The sequence below is a fragment of the Alosa pseudoharengus genome, unplaced genomic scaffold (assembly GCF_046254945.1).
Source record: "Alosa pseudoharengus isolate Yale_2024_CS ecotype anadromous, Long Island Sound unplaced genomic scaffold, YU_APseudo_1.1 YU_APseudo_1.1_scf_19, whole genome shotgun sequence".
Classification (NCBI taxonomy): Eukaryota; Metazoa; Chordata; class Actinopteri; order Clupeiformes; family Clupeidae; genus Alosa; species Alosa pseudoharengus.
Genome location: NW_027468657.1, coordinates 6,892,941 through 6,904,021, shown reverse-complemented (window position 1 = coordinate 6,904,021; position 11,081 = coordinate 6,892,941). Strand labels below are relative to the sequence as shown.

General features: G+C 42.3%; 1 long non-coding RNA gene across 1 annotated transcript; it reads right to left on the bottom strand.

Annotated features, from left to right (window-relative positions):
* On the bottom strand, window positions 1–1,365 carry LOC143133028 (uncharacterized). Its single transcript, XR_012988412.1, has 3 exons — window positions 1,220–1,365; window positions 476–541; window positions 1–52 (listed from the first exon to the last, which is right to left on the bottom strand). It is a non-coding gene; the product is annotated as an uncharacterized LOC143133028 (long non-coding RNA).
* Between the last annotated feature and the right edge of the window lie 9,716 nt (window positions 1,366–11,081).

Sequence of the window (11,081 nt, the reverse complement as noted above, 5' to 3'; positions counted from 1 at the left end):
GAAGTGCTTGTATCAATACTCATACTTTTCATGAAGTATTCTGTTTGGGTACCTAAAGTAAATAAATGTGTATTACTGTCAAGTTACAAGATACTAATAGTACACAGGACATTCACTCTCTCACACAAAACTGTACTGGCACAATGGAAACAAAAATATTTTAGTGACTGCGGTAAGGTGTATGATGTACTAAGTAGCACACCCACAAGAATACATTCGGTAATATCAATTCTATCTGTTATGCAATTCATGGGTTTCATCAGGTCCATTTACACAGGTGTATTAATGAAGTACCATGCAGTCTGCTTTCATAATCGAGGTGCTTGATTTTATACACCTGTGGAAAGTGACCTGAAGAAACCCATGAATTGACTTTCCCAAACATTGATGAGCACTTAAGAACCTGTATTAGCCTACTAGAAAAAGACTTCTAGAAAGTAACTAGCACAACAAAAAAAAAACATAGATCACAAACCTTTGCTTCTAACGTGATGACCTAATGTAGGCTAGAAAGCTGTGTAGCCTGACATGAGGATGTGCTCTGGAAGACATACAAAACACTAAGTAAACAGCAAGTAATCAAACAAAACATCATTGTAGGCCTACAAAGATCAATGTAATAATGGCAAGAAGACATAAATTAGACTGAAGTGTAAATACCTGAGCTCTATAGCAACTTAGCCTAATAGTGCACGGGTATTGTGTTTTTGATTTTCCCTGTTTAGACTAGAACAATATCCGTATTTAGTTGAGCATAAGATATTGTTGCTAATATTATTATTTGTGGTTTAACGCTTAGGTTAGAAGATTATAGGTTCAACAAGCTAAATCTCTGGGTAGTGTGGTCAATTTCTTATGAGTGTAACGTACACCAGGCACGTAACTGAAGCATTCCGTTCGCGTTATGTAGGCTACTGCAACAATTAGCTTCCAATAGGCCTAATCAATGGAAGTAGCTACACCTGGCGTGTTAGTGGCCTGTAGGCTACGTTCGGGAAAATAGACCATTCCTCTAATGGATTTTACCAGAGCCCTTCCTATTAGACATTCTCTGATTTTCCACGTCGCGAACAGAACACTTCAGTTACGTGCCTGGTAGCTTCCTGTAATATAGGCTAGCCTAAGCCTAGCTTGTACCCTTTTCATGCATGCTAACGTGAAGAATATGAACATGCTATTTTGTAACAGATGTTAGGTGGAAAAGTTTGTTTGTACTTACAGCCTGTGAGCTGGTGGTCGATCGTCATGATGGTACATAACCAGGTTTTCAGAACATCGATGCAAAACCACTTTCTAACTGTAGGCAGTGAGTGTGGTCGAAATGATTGGAACACAGAACTAATGTTGCACTACTTCGGTGGTGGTGTTCCATTGATAAATCTGAACCATTTCTTCCTCAACTCTTGTTTCTAAGGCAAGACATGCAACATTGATGTGTTATTGCCACAAATAACACAGGCACGATTTTTTTTCATGTTAGCAACTTGCTGTTAGCTCCTAGCTGCAGAGAGACAATCCCCTAGCCGCAAAATCTTCCAGTCTTCCTGGAGGCGGTCACAAGCCAAGGTGGGCGAGGCCATGAATAATCAGTTTCCCTTCGGCGTCATTGGGAAGGGCTCTTTCTGATTCGCTTGTTTTTTCGTGTATTTTCTTTCATTGGCTAATGCGGGCAATGGGGGTAGAAGATCATTTTCACGTGCAGCATGCATATGCAACTTGGAGTGAGCTATAGTATTTCGAAAGTAACAAGTATTAAACGGTTTCTCATTGAATGAGACCTTTAAAGATCTGCTGTACCTTTTCTGATTAAAGACTTTGAGGAGGTCTCTTGAGGGTTCTGTATGAACACATCAACATAAACACAATGTTTTAATAATTGGAATGAGAAAAAGAGAGCATACACTGTACAATACGGTACACTACCAAGGTCTGCTGATGCGTGAGGTCCTCTAGATGGTGTCTTTCCAGGTCTGGAGATGTGTAGTGGTCCTTTACATGAGTGTGATTGCAAGTATCACGCAGCACAGATCCAACTGATTCCCTGCAAGGAAAAGATATTGTCTCTTTCATTCAGTCATTTTTGAGTTTCTTCTGTCTTATAATCTGAATAGATCTTGAATTTCCCCTTGGGGATCAATAAAGTATCTATCTATCTATCTATCTATCTATCTATCTATCTATCTAGATCTGAAAAACTGGACCACTGATTCATTGTTCTGGTTAATGTGTGCTGGTCAATATGTGTTTACAGTTTTCTCTGTCAAGTCAGTGGCATTTGTGTGAATGTTGTTAAGTTGTGACATACCTAGAGGCTGCCACGGATGGTGCATAACCAGAGTCCCAGGACTTGATGCTGAGGGAATCAGGGATGTCAGACAATCATTTCACATTTAACACCTGACAATGGACTGCTTACATCACTAAGGTCAGGTTGACACATCTGTAACCACATGGCTATAACTGAAAGACTGAGGAAGATGGCCTTAGGCCATCCGGATTATAAACACTTACAATTAACTTTAAACAAAACATTTCATGGACACATGGACACCATATCACTTAACCACGTTTTACAATGTATCTCTATGTATGTGATGAATGATTGACTAAAACTCCTTGAATCAACACAGTGTTTCCTCATTTTTTAGCAGAAGGAAGCCAGCCCACAACCTTCAAACACTTTGGGGTGCCCTTTGAGTTGTTCTGATCCTAAAATAAATGGGTTTTCCTTAGCTTGTTGTGAGGGTCTTCTGTTGTCGTTGTTGTGTTTCCCTGTCTACTGTAATGTCTGCTCCTCATGTTACTTCTGTTTACGTTCTGCGTCCTGTTTCATGTGTTCTAAGTTTTGTGAAAATTGTACTGATAGTTTTTGCGATATTGTTGACAGACATACCGCAGTAGCCTGTGGTACAGTAAACGGAAGCTCTTGATAGCATATGCCACTAACGTCTATGAAAACAATATTCTTATGGGATAAAAATGGACAGGTCCTAATTAAATCTGATTAGTACAACGGAACGAGTTTGGAGGACTGCGGCGTAATTCCTCTGGTAGCTTTTAGTGTTTGTGAAGGTGCTCTTTGGTAGAAAAAATATGTGATTAAAGATGGATTGTCCAACACACTCTTCAAAATAAAGTTAAAAAAGCTTTAATGAATAGGCTTAATCATAATAGATCATGTTAAAATTGAATAGAACATGTTTCGGCCTAGGCCAGGCCTTCAGCAGGGCAAAGTCAATTACAGGTATAAGAAGTCAGCTGTTCAACTAACACCAGTTAAAGTGGGCAGAGTTAACTAACTGCAATCAGGTCTAGATCTTAAAACATTATCATATACAGTATACACACAAACAAATACTGAGTGGGGCCCATATCAATTCATCAACCTAGTATTAAAAAAATATGTAGATAGATAGATAGATAGATAGATAGATACTTTATTGATCCTCAAGGGGAAATTCAAGGGTCTCAGTAGCGTAAAGACATAACACACAACATGCACTTACAACAGAAATGGTAAACATTAGTATAAGTATAAACATATAACTAAACTCCACTGTACAATAAAGTCAGTAGAAGATAAGAATCTAACAAACTAAATACTAAATACACTATATAAGTTAAATTAGGAAAGTCCAATGTGCTTGAGGGTGATCAAGCATAAGACGCTTGTAGTGACAGGGCCAGGACTGGTGAGGTGCTAAAGGGAGTGAGTGTCATGATGAAGGTGCAAACAGTAGTCCAACCATAGTCCTTAGTTGTGTGTGCCTGGCAAGGTGCTCAAGAGAGTGGGTGTCATGGTGAAGGTGCAAAAAGTAGTAGTCCAACATTAGTCAACAGTAGTCCAACATTAGTCAACAGTGCAACAGTAGGGTCTAGAGACCAGCATAAATAATATAGTCAAATAGGAGAGTAAAGTGTAATGTAAACAAGGTAAAATAAAAACTATTTCAGTGCAAGAACGGGTTGAGGTAACAGTGTAGCAGTAAAACAGTAGTGAAAACATTAGGCCGTGTACAATAGTAAAACAGTAGTAAAACAGTAGTAAGCAGTAGTGGGCAGTCAGTACTCAAAAAACATGGACGTGGAGAGGGTGGAGAGGCAGACAGACTAAGCAGAGAAGTCTCTCTCCTCTCCCCTTAAGTGAGACACTGAACAGTTCAATGGCCCTAGGAACAAATGACTTCCTCAGCCTTTCAGTTGTGCATGGCAGTGAGCGAAGTCTCCAGCTGATCAAGCTCTTTTGGTTTTTGATAGTGGTGTAGAGCGGATGACATTCATTGTCCAAGATGTTGATCAGTTTGTTTAGGGTCCTTTTGTCAGCTATTGAAGTGATGCACTCCAGTTCAGCTCCCACTACAGAGCCAGCTTTCCTTACCAGCCTGTCAAGTCGTCCAGCATCCTTCTTCTTTGTGCTTCCTCCCCAGCATACCACTGCATAGAAGAGGACGCTGGCAACAACAGACTGATAGAACATCCTGAGGAGCTTGCTGCACACATTGAAGAACCGCAGCCTCCTCAGGAAGTACAGTCTGCTCTGTCCTTTCTTGTAGAGTGCATCAGTGTTGGCTGACCAGTCCAGTTTATTGTCCAGGTGGAGACCCAGATACTTGTAGGTGCTTACCACCTCCACATTGACCCCATCAATGGAGACTGGTAGCAGAGCGGGCTTAGACCTTCGGAAATCCACCACCATCTCCTTGGTCTTTGAAGTGTTAAGTTGAAGGTGATTGAGTTTGCACCACTGCACAAAGTCCTCCACCTGGCTCCTGTACTCCTCCTCTTGCTCGTCCCTGATACACCCCACAATTGCAGTATCATCAGAAAACTTCTGCATGTGGCATGGCTCGGTGTTGTAGCGGAAGTCAGATGTGTACAGGGTGAACAGGACTGGAGAGAGCACAGTTCCCTGTGGCGCTCCGGTGCTGCTGATCACAGTGTCAGAGAGGCAGTTCTTCAGTCTGACGAACTGTGGTCGCTCGGTCAGGTAATCTGTAATCCAGGTTACCAGGTGAGCGTCCACACCCATCTGCAAGAGCTTATCTCCCAGTCTGAGGGGTTGGATGGTGTTAAAAGCACTTGAGAAATCAAAGAACATGATTCTCACAGCACTTTTCCCCTTGTCTAGGTGAGAATGTGTCCTGTGTAGAAGATAAGTGATGGCATCGTCCACGCCCACCTTCTCCTGGTATGCAAACTGTAAAGGGTCTAGTGCATGGCGTACCTGGGGTCTGAGCATCCCTAAGACCAGCCGCGCCATTGTTTTCATCACGTGTGATGTTAGAGCGACAGGCCTGAAGTCATTCAGCTCGCTGGGGTGTGGTTTCTTGGGAACGGGGGTGAGACATGATGTCTTCCACAGTGTTGGAACTTGTCCGAGACGTAGACTCCAGTTGAAGATGTGCTTCAGTGGCTCCCCCAGTTCAGCAGCACAGGCCTTGAGCAGCCTTGGACACAGTCTGTCAGGCCCGGCCGCCTTACGAGGATGGAGTTTCCTTAAGAGATAACTTACTTGGTCCGCTGAAATGATGGGGGGGATGAGGGGAGTGGAGGGTGAGGAGGAGGAGGGGTGCTTCTGTGAGGGTTGTCGTGTGGCTAGAGACTGATGGCCATTGGCTGAAGCCATTGTTGTCGCACTGCTCATGGTCACCATGTGGGGGAGAGGTGCGATAGCCTGAGCAGCAATGATGGTGGAGGGGGGGGGAGGGAGGGGAGGGGGGCAGCATCTGTATGTTTGTGTCTGATGGCTGTTGATTGAGGTCGTTGTCACCTCTTTGTTCGTGGTAGCCATGTGGTGGAGGGGTGCAATATCCAGTGATGGTGGGGGTGAGTGTTGCACTGGTAATGAGGTGGGGTGGGGGCTGGGGGACGGGCAATCGAACCGGTTGTAAAAGTGGTTCAGCTGGTTCGCTCTATCCAGGTCTCCCTCCGCAGAGCTGCTGCTCTTCTTAAGGCCAGTGATAGATTTCATACAGTCCCACACCTCCTTCATGTTGTTATCTTGCAGCTTCTGTTCCATCGTCCTTATGTAGTCCTCCTTTGCCTCTTTCAGCTTAGTCTTGAGTTCCCCCTGTACTCGCCTCAGCTCTGCCATGTCCCCCTCCTTAAACGCCATCTTTTTTCCTATTGAGAAAGGTCTTGACATTACTGGTTATCCAAGGCTTGTTATTTGGATAGCAGCGTACAGTCCTTGTGGGAACAACAATGTCCATACAGAAGTTCAGATAGTCAGTAGTGCAATGTGTGACCTCCTCTAAGTCTCCTCCATTCAGTAGCACACTCCAGTCAGTAGACTCAAAGCAGTCTCTCAAAGCCTCATCCGCTTCAGGTGTCCACTTCCTGAAGGTGCGCGTGGCAACTGGTAGCCTCTGAACTTTTGGCTTGTACATTGGCTGCAAATGGATGAGGTTATGGTCCGACTTCCCCAGTGGGGGAAGGGGGGTGGCACTGTAAGCATCTCTCACATTTGCATACATCAGATCTATGGTCCTGTTTTTCCTAGTTGGGCAGTCAACAAACTGGTAAAAGTTTGTGAGGGTGGAATCCAGTGTAATGTGGTTGAAGTCACCAGAGATCGCAAAGAAGGCATCACTGTGCTGAGTTTGGAGCCTGTAGAGCGACTGTAGAGTGAATGACGTCACACGATGTGTCCGGGAGGCCTTGAGGCGAAACGTAGACACAAACAACAATGGTGTGCGAGAACTCCCTCGGCATGTAGTATGGTATAGACTGACCGCTAGTAACTCCACATCCTTACAGCAAACAGTCTCCTTCACTGTAACATGTCTGGGATTGCACCATCTATTGTTTATGTAAAGCACCAGTCCGCCTCCCTTCTTTTTGCCAGAAAGGTTACGGTCTCTGTCCAAACGAGCTACACTGAAGCCGGGCAGCTCAACGTTAGCTGGGGGGATATGGCTTGTTAGCCACGTCTCCGTAAAGCATAGCAAGCTATAATCCCTGTACAGTTTCTGATTTCTTACCAGGGCAGCCAGTTCGTCAGTCTTGTTGGTCAGTGAGTTCCCGTTTCCCATAACCATCGAAGGAACTGAGGGCTTGTGCTTCCACTTCTTCTCCCGACGCCTGGTCCTCACTTTGACTCCCGCTCTGCACCTCCAAAAGCACCACAGCTCCTCCGGGATGTTTACGTGAACCCTACCAGCACCCCGTCGTATTGCAAGCAGCTGATTCCTTGTGTACACAAGTTCGTTGCCGCTGGAGCATTGTAATAGATCCATATCCATAGGATAGAATAAAAACACTCCTCAAAGTGCGTAATCCAAAAAAAGTTGTTTAGTAAAAAAAATAAAAAGTAAACAAAAGACGTTAAGAAGAAAAAAACACGAAGACACGGAGCTACCTCGACATGCTGCCTCTCTCGACGGTCGCCGGAACAAAACCATCAGTATGCAGTATACATAAATAAATTAAAAAAAAACAATGTTAAATGTGTCGTGTCATATTAACAGGCTATGTAACCATTTGCCATCAAGAAAACCTCACCTTCTGGTAGGTAGAGTTAGGTAGAGGTAGAGATGTGCTCCAAAGGACTTCAACAGTGTCTCTGAAAAAAAAAAATATTGCATAAGTGCATAGTTGATCGAGCAGAATGAGTTTATTTTGCTATCATTACTTACACTCAAATAACAAGCAATTCCACATGTAACAATTCATATTCTATTGGCAAATGAGGCATAATCAAAAGAGTATACTTAATTGCAGTATGGTGAACGCTTAACATAGTGATCTACTGCAGCCTAAATATTAGGGTAGCACCGCTACATCACTTGCCACTATCTTAATCAAATGTAAGTTTATTTTCATCACAGAAGTCTCCCCACCCAACATGGTATATTTTCTCAAACACTACCATCTCTCTCCAAAGATCTTAGAGCAGAGCGCACACGTACTGTTCCATCTTTGCCTATGAAGCTGGAACGTTACCGATGCCCAGAGTCGCGCTAGTCAGTGGGTTGGGTTGGGACTGGGAGCCTGGGCTTAGTCTGTTGTTGCCATCAGACTTACCACTATGTCACATATTATAGAGCAGTAATAAACTATCAACACTTTCAGGTGCGAAATCAGAAACAATCCCTCTGTGGTAAATTTGCCTTCAGCTACGTTTTCATGTAGCTACTGTAGTGCTAATGTCCACTTCAGTCAGCTAGCTAACTTTAATTTACGACATAATAAGCCCACCTAGAGCTAGGGTACATGCTTGATTGAACATCCAAAACAATCCCAATATCCTTGACATCTGAAATACATCTAGATAAATATATATTAATGGGAGACATTTCTCTGTTGATGGCGGAGATTTAGCTCTGGTGATGGCTTATATTAGATCATGACAGCTAGCTAGCTACCTCAAGCACAAAACATACTGTAAATAATCATGCAAAACATACCTGTATCTTGCTCGTTTTTCTCCTCCTCTGTCATTTTCTTCGCTCTGTTTTCGGCACCAGAGGGATACGTCCTTTTTTGTGACTTGTCTTAACATTACCGTCTCTTCCGATTGTTGAACTTGATGCAGTGTCTGCACGAATTGTATATGCACCCGAGGTGTCTACTTTATGCGCGTGACTCAAAGGCTGGCAGACACAGTAGCAGTAGGCAGGCATATTGATCATGAAATCATAATTTTCTTGATTTGAATGATAATTGTTTCATTTATTCATTCATTGATGTCACTTGTTTACGTTATTTATTATGTAAAAAAAAAAAAAAAAAAAAAAAAACTCGATTGGGGGCCCCCTGGTGGCCAGGAGGCCCCAAGCAGCCGCTTAGTTCGCTTATGCCTCGGGCCGGTGTTACCAGATATACGGGATATTCTGAGATTCTGAGTTTCCATGGGTGGAGTCGGGTGGAGTTTAGCGTGAAAATGTTGGTAAAGAAGCTAGAAGACTACAGCAATTTTAACACGTTTTTGAATGTTGATATGGGTTATTGTGGAAAAACCTGACAATTTCGACGACCACTGGTGGTCGAGTAAGTGTACGATTATGCAATTTGGCGTAGGCTATGTTTTGATCTTGTGTAGCCTAGACAGGCTAGCCTACAGCCTATCAAATTGTCATTACTTTCATTTAGCCCTGTTTAAATGGGCTATTTAGCACTTAAAGTTGTAATGTCAGTGAGACATCATGGTAGATGTCTTTAAAGTGTCAGTACATCATCTGTTTTTTTGTGTGATGTCCAATGAGTTTCGAGGTTTGGTCATGCATGCTTGCCTACACAAACTAGTTTGACAAATTTTGTGCTGCATTACAATGCCCAGCTACCTCTGTTGCCAAAACAGATCATTAAGGCATGCTTTATTGGACATTCTGATATCTTGGAGTCTGAAATAATAAAACTTGTTTTATACAATGTTGTTATTGTACCATTAGGGAAGCAGGGCATCAATATGGGCCATGCACTTATAGTATATTGGTTATGTTTATCCATAAAGGTCATAACTAAATTAAGTCAATATGCTTTATTACCTTACAAACACTGTCTAGCTTTACATGAATGATGCCTACTTACAGAAGTCCTTAGATACACACGATGAATGGGTTAATGTTATTAATGTGGGGTATGGTCATAGAATCTGTATATTCAAAAGGTAATGGTTACAAATGCAATTAAGTAGTACTTTACAAGAACCTATGTGCTCAATGAGGATGATGGGGGGGGGGGGGGACTATAACATAAAGTTCATCAGATTGAGGTGAATGACTACATAAGGGCTGATTATAACAGGTAGTAAACTGGCCCTTCAAACCCCAAATGAGTCATGTGATGCATAAAGGACCCCCGAAGAGTTTTTACCTTAAAATAACGTTTCCAAAATCATGAAAGCCCATACACTCTTAATAGAGTTAATGGCATTTTGAGCAGGTCTTATCGCTTTGAAAGTTTACTGTTCAGGTAGGAACAGAGAAACAGACAGAATTATGTTGCTTTCTTATTGTAGTGTATCATATTATCAAGATGACAAGTTACTTAGTTGCCTGCTGTGATGAAAATATGTTCACCAGTTCTATATGCATGCATGCATGAATTTACATTTTCGACCAAATCTGCTGTTATGTTCTATTCCCTAAGAATATTAGGCTAACTTGGCCAGACTCCCTCTTACAGAATAAAATTAAAATTGAAAATAATTAACTGCTGTACAATAGATAGACAGGGCACCCCATTTCTGCCCTTTGAAGGCTGATTACCCAAACTTTATTTTGTATATCCTTATCCTTGCACACAATACTCTGTGGGTATTTTGGTATGATAATATTGTTTTCTTTTACAACTTTGAGTTAATACTGATTGTCAAGCCAATGATTTTTGTCTTGAAGATAAAATGTGATTGCTGGCAGGGCTGGTAGGTCTACCACTGAATGTGTAAACTGGCCTGACACTGAAGGACAGTTTATTTGCCCTGGCTGTAAATAACTAATACAATAAATTGTGTTCACAACTTTTTGTGTTTAGTTATGTGTAGTAATTCCTATAGATTACGCCTGTGTATGTCCTAACTCTGAACAAATGGCATCCTGTCATTGCCCTCATGCACATGTGATATGAATAACATATCACATGTGCATGAGGGCAATGACAGGATGCCATTTGTTCAGAGTTAGGACATACACAGGCGTGTAACATGGGCTATTTATTGCACAGACATTTGTGTTGTAGGCTATACAGTGGGTCAATCTGATGTAGCCTATGCTATGTTGCTGCCTGGGCTAACATGTCACTACAGATGCACAGAGGCTAGGCTACAATCAAAACGATAAAAACATAATAGCCTAGCAAGGCTAGGACTACCATCAAGGCCTACTGTGTAAAAATCGCCAATATCCTTAATGGTAAGCGACCCACTGAATCTGACACAAAGTTTTGTTTGACTGGCTGCGACACAAGATAACAACATTGACGCCAAATTGCATCTAAACTCGAACACGACATAGTCATACTTTCCATTAACATGACAACATCCAAAAACGTGTTAAAATGCCGTGATCTTCTACTTTCTTTGACAACATTTTCAGTTCCATTTCATCCACGCTTCAGCAATGGGTGTCTAGGTACTCGCG